Source organism: Phyllostomus hastatus, unplaced genomic scaffold, assembly GCF_019186645.2.
Source record: "Phyllostomus hastatus isolate PE091 unplaced genomic scaffold, TTU_PhHast_1.1 phas_contig_495, whole genome shotgun sequence".
Taxonomy (NCBI): Eukaryota; Metazoa; Chordata; class Mammalia; order Chiroptera; family Phyllostomidae; genus Phyllostomus; species Phyllostomus hastatus.
Genome location: NW_025333895.1, coordinates 2,524,918 through 2,535,775, shown reverse-complemented (window position 1 = coordinate 2,535,775; position 10,858 = coordinate 2,524,918). Strand labels below are relative to the sequence as shown.

General features: G+C 42.3%; 1 protein-coding gene across 7 annotated transcripts in view; it reads left to right on the top strand.

The window, feature by feature from the left end:
- The first annotated feature begins 861 nt into the window (after window positions 1-861).
- The window catches only part of MAPKAP1 (MAPK associated protein 1), a 208,809-nt gene continuing 198,812 nt past the window's right edge, over window positions 862-10,858 (top strand). For 5 of the 7 annotated variants that reach the window (XM_045846401.1, XM_045846396.1, XM_045846400.1 and 2 more), the window contains exons 1-2: window positions 862-1,103; window positions 2,770-2,831. The gene's annotated coding sequence lies outside the window, so the exon portion shown is untranslated. The remainder of the gene's footprint in view (window positions 1,104-2,769; window positions 2,832-10,858) is intronic. The other 2 variants (XM_045846402.1, XM_045846398.1) reach the window with 1 other exon arrangement.

The following is a 10,858-nucleotide window of genomic DNA, read 5'->3' as shown; positions in this document are numbered from 1 at the left end:
TGAGTGATTTGAGAGAGGAAGAGAAATACTGATTTGTTGTTTCACTTATTTATGCATTCATTGGTTGCTTCTTGTATGTGCCCTGAGGGGGGATAGAACCCACAACCTGGCCAGAGCCCGAAGGTGTGTTTTTGAAGGAGACTTTCTATCTCTCACATAGGAGAGATAAATCATTGCACTGCTTGAGTTCTTCATTTCCCATCAGTGGCTCCCCTCACTGACTCCTGCTGAGAGAGACCCTGCAAACAATGAGCGCTGGTTCTGTGCCAGTCTTCGTATCTTATGGAAACCTCCCTGCAGTTCTTGAGGAAGATAATTATCACTTCCAGTTCACAGATAATAAGAGTAATAACTAACATCTACTGTTTACTGTGTCAGGCTCTGTGTCGAGCGTTTTAAAAGTATCATCCCACTTGAGTCTCACAACAATACTCTCAAATTGAAATGTTGTATGGATGGGAAAACCAAGGGTCAGAGAGGGGAGGCATTTTGTCTTAGAATACACAGCAAGTTAAGAGCTGCCATTGAACCCAGGCCTCTCTGACCTAGAGGCAAAGGTGCCTCATCACTCATTTCTGATGAACTTTGAGTTTTGTTTTGTTTTTTTACCATGGAGGGAGGGAGAAAGGAGACGATTCAAAGAGCGCTAATGTTGATTTCTACCTAACGCAAGTGCAGGGGTTGGCATGTCTTGCCAGACTCCCCAGGCCTTAAGGATGACAGGGAAGTGGCGCACATGCGCATGGCCTTCCACTCGACCCCGCCCCCGAGAGGGCTCCTCTCCACGCTCGGCTCCAGGGCTTGCGCACTACGTCCCCAGCCTGCAGCTCCTTCCCGGTCGGGGACTTCCGGTGTGGGGGGTGCGGTTCCGGGTCGTGGCGCGACTCGGGGCAACAGGGCTGCTGCTTAGCCGGCGGGCGGCGGCGAGCAGCGGGAGTATGAGGGCGAACCCGGAAAGCGGCAGCTGAGCTGGCCGGGAGGAGCTCAAGTCCCCGAGGATTCTGAGAGTACTGGGCAGGGGCCGGGAGGCGCAGGGGAGCCGGGCCCTCCCCCCAAGGAACGTGTCCGGGCCGACCTGGCACGTAGTGTGGCAGCACCTTCAGGTAAAGGTTGCCCTAGCCTCTAGCCTCCTCCCTTGCACTCCTCCCAGCCGCCGGTAGAGCCTCGGGGCTCCTCACTCATCTGCGCTCTGCACTGCCCATCGGGCAGCATGTCTGGCCCTTGCTCTGGTCTCCCGTGAGCATCCGTTTCCTGACCCTTTTCAGACCCGCAGGCTGCTGCCTGTGAGCCTGACAGCTAGCTGGGTTTGTGATTTGGGGGAGGAGAAGCCAGTCGGTCTGGTAGTTTGGGTAGGGGGAGGGAGGAGGGTACTGTTGGCTCTGGCAGTTTCTGGCCCCACTTTTGGCAACATTCAGGTGTCTTAATCTTCACAATATGAAAATCAAGTTTTCAAATCATTGCCTGTGTGACCCCCAGCTCCTAGCGCCCCTTCTCCCCGTTGCCCCAAAGGTGTAAACAGCCTTGCAGAACTGTTTTTTTTTATTTCTCCCTAGGTGGAGTGCTGTTGTAACTTGAATATAAATTCAGCTGTATATTTTTGGGAGTGGCAAAGTGCTCTAGATCTGTTTAAGGTAGAAAAACAATGACTGTAGTCTAAACTAGAGTATTACTTTAATCAGAGACCTAAAGGTTGACTCAGAAATTGGTTAAAATTTCATTCTGAATGAATGCACGTAGATTTTAAAGCTTTTCACAGTACTTGGCACTTGGTGCAAAGTATCATGTTGTAAACCAAAACCAGCAAAGTGTGAATGGTCAACTGGAGATGGGGGTTGACAAACAGTAGTTCAGACAAAGCCAACAGTCTCATTCTGTTTTGACAGGCAAAAGGGGTGGATTCCTAACTTAAAAACCCACTAGAGCAGGAAAAGGAGCCACCATCTTTTATTCCTCATATACTGTGAGCCCACACGAGATGCTCAATTAATACTGAAAGAGTTCTTGATGAAGCATTGATAATTGTTTTCATCTTTTTCAGTTTACACACTTGCAAGCTTGCTGGGGCCTCATAGGCGTGCTGGTGGCCCCTTTCCCATTCAGCTTTGCGCTCACACCTGCCTGCAGCTACTGTGGTCCCATTCTGAACTCACAGTCCTCTACAACTCCCGATCCTGCATCTCGCTAACTTTCCAGCTCTGCTTGAAAAGGGCCCCTTCCTAACTTATTCTGCCCCGATCCTTTAGATAATTAGGACCTGAAATCATGTTTGTCCTTTTCTTTGTCCCTTATGTTTTGTAGGTCATTCTCCCTGCGTAGGAAGTAGTCTCTCTGTTGCCACCTATTGAGATGTTACCCAGGGCCCAGATAAAATTGGCCTCCCTCCACCAATTCAGGCAACCCCAGCTGGAAATTATTTCTTTTCTAGAATCCTACAGACATTCATTATATCTCTAATTATTTCACTTAGCAAGCATTGACTGAGTGTGGATATATACCAGGTACCATGTCAGACAATGTAGAGATAAATCAGGCTCAGTCACTGCTTCAGGGAGCAAAATTTAGTGAGGAAATAATTCCAACACAGAGTGACAAGTACACTGTGTGAGAGTTCTTTCTGTGATACAGTGGGAGCACAGAAGTGGGGGAGGGGTGTCATTCATTCTTGAGGAGGTAATGCTTCATAATGCAGGGTTAACTAAGTTTTATTATTTACTATGTACTATTACATATAGGTTTCTCTTGTTTAACCATTTTAATCTCCATTTACAGACCAGGAAGACTCAGGATAAATTATACAGCTGGTACGAGACAGAGCCAGGATTCAAACCCAGGTCTGTCTGATGCCTACATCTGTGCTTTTTTCATTTTGTGTTTTGTCTTCTTTCTCACACCGTATCTCTCAATATCAAGAACATTGAAACAAGTATACAAGAGGAAAGAGTGTCGAAATTAATGGTACAGATGTTCTCTTAAATCTTTCAAAGCAAGACCATGATCTTTCAAAGCAAGAAGGTGGTAGGTGGGTCAGCTCAGCTTTGAATATGAGCAAGGAAAATATTCTGTAGAGAGTAACCATGCACTTGGTGTTCAATTCCTGGCTCCTCCTGTCGCTAGATATGTGACATTTGGCAAGTTTCTTAATTCTAAGCATTATTTTTCTCAAGTATGGGTTGGGACAGGAGATAGTATGGACCTCATGGAGTGTCGTGAATATGGAGTAAGCTGATGTGGATGAAAGGCCCGATGCATGGTGAGGTCTCTGAAGTGGTATCTGTGAGATGCACAGGTGCAATGACTGTGGCATGGTTTTAGAGTGCTGAGTAGACCAGCCTGAATAGATTGAGCCGCTGGCTTCATTTTCAGTGAGGATACTGGGAGGTAAAGGTGGAGGGTCAGTAGGGGTCAGTGTCAGCGAGGGCTTGAGTGTCAGACAAGAGAGGTAAATTCCGGTTTCTGTTTATAACTTCTAGTTAATACATACTTTGAGGATCTGTGATTTATTTAGCAGTGAAAGGGAATATGTTAGGTCCTGGGGCTGCAGGAGGGAATAAACCAGGTCCCCACCCTGAGATTGTTGACATTCCAGTCGGGGAGACAGACTTGTGTGCCGGTGAGCTGTAATAAAGTACTGTAGGTACAAAAATAGCAGTCCCCACAGGGTACAAGGATCACAAAGGAGGGAATGCTGATAACAGCAGCTAATGAGCACTTACTGTGTGCCAGCATTGTGTTAAGTGTATCATCTCATTTAGTTCTGTATAGGAAGGCATGTATTAGCACCCTGGTGTTACAGATGAAACTAGAGCAGAGAGAGGTTAAGTCAATTCCTGGAGTGTATGCAGCTGCAGTGGTGAGTAGAGGGGATTATCTGCTAGACTTTGGCATCTCCACTGTCTAGTCCCGCACTCTGTGGCTTCCTCTCTCAGATGGGGGTGGGGACCCTCCGGAGGGGCTTCAGAGAAGAGTGGGCCCGCGGGCCGTGTTCAGCGTGTTGGGCGCTGTGCTAGGCCGTAGGGATAATGAGGAATGAATGTGACCCCAGTACTCAAGGTGCTCATCGCCTCATCTGTCATGTGAAATCTATTTCTTTTCTTTCAGTGAGGGTTTTGTTTTGGTAGTTGACTCGTAACTGACAACTTTAGAAACTATTATACTTAAGTGGATTTATCAATGCTTCAGGCTGAGAATTGACTGGAAATCTCTTATTCTGATATATAGGCCTTATTGATTAAGATACAGCAGTAGATACCAAGTTGTCATATGACAAAGAATTCTGTCACATTATGTTCCCCCCCCCCATGGGAGGTGCCCTGACTTTGTGTTTCCTGTGAGCTTGAAGTTTTTGAGAAGTTTGACTTAAAAGTTAGCACATTTCAACTTGTGTTAAATTTAAAAGAATTGAGCACCCATATTTTGGTCATTGTTGAGTGTTTTTGTATATTTTGTTTCCTTCAATCTTCAGGGTTCTGAGAGATAGGTGGTATTACCCCATTTAACACACGAGTAGCCTAAGGCTTAGTGGTTAAGTATGTTACCCAGGAGTCACACAGCTGGTGAGCGACAATGCCAGAAAAAATTTGGACTTTCCATAAGAGTGAACAAATTTTATTATATTCATTTTCTTTGAGCATCTACCTCATGGGTCTCCAACCCAAATGTAACGAAGTAAGTAGGACAGACCTGAGTGGACAGGGGGCGGGGTGGGGGGGATATGACCAGCCTGAAGGTATAGTCACTGCTCGGCTCCAGCTGCTGATTGCTCTGTGAGAAAGTAGGCCTATTGTCCCAGGATGTTTTACCTGTTTTCAAGAGATGCTGGAAATCTGGGTTTTAATGTATCTAGCTTAAAAAATTTTGCCATTTAAAAAATCATTGTGCATACCAAAGCACATTTGTGGGCTGTGTACCATCCTAGGCTGCCTGGCTGTGAACGCTGATCTCCTGTATCACTGAAATTTTGGTACCCACTGTTCAAAGCAGGAGGTACCACACAAGTGGAGATTACTGATCAGTAGTCTACTAGTAAATTGCAGAGTGAAGGGCTGTTGTAACAGACTGGTACTGATGTTTTTAGGGAAGTGGCAGAGTGAATGCTTTCATTATATGATCAGGCTAAATTTCAGGAGGGATGGGGTTTGATGGGGAGATGACCTTGTAATACTTTTAGCACTTTAAATGCTATCAGATCTCTTGTCTCTTTTGATCCTCTCTACAGTGCCATGAAGTGAATGCGGAGGGTAAACGTAACCTCTTGAGAGGAAAACACTGGCGCCCAGTGAAAGACAGTTCAGTAGAAAGAGCGCTAGATTGAGAGAGACTTGAAGTCTGACTGTAGGTACGCTGCTAACAGCCTTATGATTTTGGTCAGGCCACTTAGAAATCTTTATGTCTTTTTTTCCACCTGGATGATAATGAGGACTCAAATCAAGTCTTGCTGAGGTCTTTTCAGGATGCCAAGCTTTCTGATTCCATTTGACATGTTCAAAGTTACGCAGCTGATTACTGGCAGACCCCAGTAGAGAACGGTTCAGATTTAAAGTGCTTCTTCTCCTCTCTTGGCAGGTAGGGAGCCACTGCTCTGCTCTTCCCTCTGTTCTTTGTTTATTACTACTTCTGGGAAAGGATCTTGACAGGCCAGGTGCTTCCCAAATGCACATAGTGCTTTGTTGACTGTATATACACAAGATTGAAAGGGGGCATGGAGACACCCAGCACAGTGAGAGAAATATGGTATGGGAGTTCCCAGCCCAAGAGTTTAATTTATTTTTATTTTAGTACCCAGCTTTCACAAGGTGAAAATTGAAAAAAAAATATTACTCTTCGAGATACGTGTTTTCGTTCATACTCTATTGTATCAGGAAAAAACATGGAATATAAAAATAAACAAAATAAATCCTGAGCAGTCATTCAAAATTGATTAACTTTAGTTGGCAGCAGTCCAGACACATTGGGAAAATAGATTTAATATAGGAGACACAAAATTTGGGCCCTAAGAAGAAAACAGTTTTAAGTAATTGAAAGTGAGAAAAATGGGAGAAACTACTCAAAAAATAAAACTTAAATTCTGGGAGCAGCAAGAACGTATTAGAATAAGTATTGGAATTAAATTACAGTAATCGCTTGTGAAATAAATTGAATATTATGTCACATTTACCTGTAAATATATGCAGTATTAGAGTCATATCCTATTTCTTAAGTATACTTTCATGAATATGCTGTTATTATTGTTGCACACAAAATGAACTGAATTTTACACATTCAAAACAATAACATTTTTTAGTTCCCTATGGACGCATTTTAAGGTATATTATTATAAGTAAATATTGCTTCAGCAGAGGAATTGGTAGAAAACCAATTTCTTTTTTGTTTTGTTTTAAAGCAAAATAAATTTTTCATCTGAACTTTAGTTGCTGGCATAAAAGATGTTAGCAAAGAACTGACATGCAGACTTGAACTTGAAGTCACACCCACCTGTATTTGAATATTGGCTTTGTCAGTTACAAACTGTGTGACCTTCACAATCTGCAAAATGAGGATAGCACTGCCAATGTCATACACTGCTTATGAGAGTTAAATGGAATAACTTATGTAAGTACCTAGTTCCATAATGTTTTCTGAGAGATGCAGGTACAAGCATTCAAGGCCGCAAGACTTTCAGATATTAGTATAATCTAATAAGAAATGTTTCTATGGAGTAATTGTGAAGGAGTGAGACTCATTTCATGTCTAGATTGTGAAATTAGTCTCGTCAGTTTCTGGCTGTGCTTTGTGCATCACTTAGCACACCTACCAAGTGTGCACTCTGGAGAAAAGGGTTTCAGTCTGCCATTTAGAGACTAGTAAATGAATTGATATGTTAAGTAACGGTGAACACCTTCAGTTGCTTGTATTACCTCTTTTTTGTGCCCGCGACTACCTGTTGAAATTGTTAGAACAAAGGATATTTTGTCCTCACCCCCATCTTGCAAATGCTGAAACTGAAGCTTAGAGAAGTAAAGTGATTGAAGGTAGAGAGCTACCGATAATGGCAAAGGTAGGATTCGAACCCTTGTTTTTTGCCTCTAATTACAGTGCTTCTGTCGCTATTCCATGCTGTTCTAGATTTGGATGTTGAAACTGACCCTTATTTCGGGACTGTCATCAACCATGGTCCTTCTTACTCATTTAAACTTAATGCCTGTGGAAAGTGGTTATTGATTACATTGTGAGAATGTTTGATTACAGGCATAACCTTATGATACCAAGTTTAAAGATTTGATGGAACTCTAATAACACTCATTGCTGGCAGAGGATGGTGATGAGGTGGTCACTCATGTTGCTAGTGGGGATATGAATCAGTCACACTTTGCTGGAAAGAGCTGTGGCAGTATTTATCACAGGCCTTACCAAAGTAAGTCATGCGTACCTTTTGAGCAATTCCATTTCTAGGAAGTGTTGGATAAAGGGATAATCAGATGTAGGAAAATGTTCATGCTCAAATATGTTCACTGCAGTGGTAGTTATAATGGTAAAAATTAGAAACAACTTTAGTACTTGACAAAGAGTTTAGAGAAATGCCATAGAATGGCATTCTATGCCATTCCATTTTATGGAAAAGCCATAGAATGGAAATACTGTACAGTAATTTTAGATGTTTTAGAAGAATTTTAATGATATTAATATGCTTATCATGTAACATGAAGAGAAAAAAGGATATATAACTACAAAGTATGTCCAATTATATTGTACATATGAAGGAAAAGAAATAGGAGGTAGGATGATAGGTCTTTATGCATCACTGTTTTCCAAAACATTGTCTGGAAAACATGAATAGTTTTTAATAAAAAATTCTTTCAAAACTAGTTTTAAACATATAGAGCCAGTGAACATCATTTTGACCAAAAAAGCTTTTGCTCATGCAGATGACTGAAGTTATAAATGGCTTGTGTTTTTAAGGTAGTTTCCACCTCTGTTGTTTTACACTTAGAATTCAGTTTCAGGTTTCTTGAAACTGCCTTCCTCTCCTCCCCACACGGTCGTATTTAAGACCGTGTTGCGGAAGAAGAGCCGCGTTCCTGTCGGGGGAAACCCAGTGTCTCGGCGCTGCCTGCCCGCGCCACTTCCCGAGAGCGGCACGCGGGGCGGCGCGCACCTGTGGCGGACAGGTGTGTCTCAGACACCGTTCACTCTGCCTCTGCGAGGCGCACAACAGCGTGTGCGGGGGCGAGCGGAAGTAGGTTCACAGTGGTGAGTACAAGAAACACAGTGTGTTCTTGTGTTATTATTTATTATTTGTTGCCATTTTTCCCCATGAAAAACTGTAAGCCTGCTTTTGCCCACTCCTGTATAGAGCTTTTTTTTTTTGTAGGTTGAATGCTTAGATATTGGGAAGCATTTTTTTATTATGGAAAATTATAAGTGTTAATATCCTTTTGTGAGAAAAATAAAGATCAGTTTGGATTTTCATTTTTCTGTAAGAATATTAAAAATGCATAAATATTGAAAGTCGTACCCTGGCCAGGTGGCTCAGCTGGTTGGAGCATCGTCCTGTGCACTGAAAGGCTGTGGGTTCTATGCCTGGTCCGGGCGTATACTGAGGTTGCGGGTTTGATGCCTGGTCGGGGCACATGTGGGAGGCAACCTATCGATGTTTCTCTCTCATATCGATGTTGTTCTCTCTCTCCCCTCTTTCTCTCTAACTTCAATAAACATATCCCCGGTTGAGGATTAAAAAAATGAAGAATAGAAGTCATGATGAATTGGTGTCTTTTACTCTTTGATAATTTTCATATATGGTACTTCATAATTGAAATTGTAATAGTTTCAAAATATACAGTTAAGTATCATGGCCAGTTAGGGTTTTTTTTAATCTGCATGGTAATTTTCCTATATAAAATATAAAAAGTGCAAAATTGTTAACGAAGTATTTGAGCATTTTTAAATTAGGAAAATACCAGGCAAGATGTTTCTTTTTGTAAACTGCTTCTGTCCAAAGCATTCTGTATATTATCAGAATGAAAAATGACAGCACTTTGTCATCTGTTCAAATTGATATTGCACTCTTTGCAATGACAGCTGAAAAGGCCCACAGGTGCCATATAAAGAGGTGACCATGTTGTCATATTTCATTTCGGCATCCCTCTGCAAAGCCATAATTACCTAATTAGGTTGTTAATTAGGAGATTAGCATTTCACTATATTGATAGAATGCTCTTTACCGGCTTGGGGCTAGATACAGATTTGTCTGCCCTAATTTATAATCTCTGCCTTTTTTGGTACTTATTTATTTGCTTAAGTTCCTGATGTGGGGCAATTCAGTTTACCTGAGAAACAGTTTGTTTACAAGCTAATGAAGCTTTGATCATGGGATTAAAGTTGCCTTATTAAAATATGAACAGAGTTGAAAGGGTGGTCACAGTGCCAAAATGCTAATACAAATTCTGATTTGGTATAACTTGTATTCCTGTTAGCATAGACAACAAACACATGATAAGAAAAATTGTTGGTATAAAAATTAAAAGAACGAAGTCTCAAATGTGATAAGAGATTTATACAGGGTGGGGGGAGAGTGGGTTTAGGGTTCGAATGGAAAATAATGCAATACTTAATAAATAATACAAGAATAAGCTGTTTTGCATATGTGCAACTGTAAATCTACTTTTGCCTTACCCTGTACATCTTAAACTAGGTGAAGGAAATTATTTAGTTATCTTTAACAACAAATCCCTATTATTTATACTTCAGACTTATAAAATATGTGAAGTATTTTGAATGTATTTCAGAAACGGAAGCTTGGTTCACTCCTTGGGTAGTCATTCATGGTCAGGGTTTGTTCCGTTTGTACCGTCTGTCCTTCCGTCTGTGCTGGGAACATTCTCTTCCCACAGTTTGTGCCATCCTGAGTGCTTACGGAATTTGAAGTATTTCAGAGTAACCTTCACTTGGTGAGCTGTTTGGAGTAAGCAACATTTCCATCCAGTGTGTCTAACATTTTTGGGGTGCGGGAGGGGTGGTAAAAAAACTGATTTTCATCTGTTTTCATCCTCCAGTGCATGATTTGACTGTAAAGTTTGTAATTTGCATTCCATGTGCCTTTCCTACTTTTTCCGGTTAAGGAGGTTAAGAGTCTTACAACAATGTTAGGAGCACTATTCCCACCACTAAGCTTCTTGCCTAATCATTCATTTATTCAGTCAGTCATTGCTGAATATGGGCATATATGTCTGGGAACTGAGCAATGAAAACTCGAGACACCAACCCTGCTCTCGCGGGACTTGCAGTCTAGTGACGAAAAGTGCAGCCTGGTTTGAGAAGTGCTGCAGTCGTGAGAGGAAAGGCGAGCGTGGAGGAGCACCTACGCTGCACTTGATAAGGTCGGACCTTCCTGGGGCAGGTGATGTCTCTGTTGGGATCTGAAGGGTGAAGGAGATGTCTCAGCCAGGTGGGAGAAGAGAGAAAACTGTCCTGGACTGGAGCGTATGTTCTAAGGCTTGACGAAAACTGCAGGTTGAGGATGGCTGGAGTAGAAAGAACCAAAAGGGTAAGTTGAAGCTGGGGCGGCAGACGGAGGCCAGCTTCAGTTCTGTTAAAGAGGTTGGGAAGTCACTGAGGATTTCAAGACAAATTAGGAAGCAACTGCCATAGCCCAGGTGAGAGATGGCTTGGATTAGGGTATGGAGATAAAGAGAGGGAATGAAATCTAGAGAGAAGAGAAGGTAAAGGATTGGTGATTAAATGGCAGTAGGATTCATAGAAAGGAGTTGAGGATTCCAGTTTGGGCATTGTGTTTGCTTCCTAACACATGTTTGAGTATCTCGAAGATAAGAGATCCGTGAATCTGTTCCAGTATCATCCCTGAATGCACTAGTTTTCTTTCAGG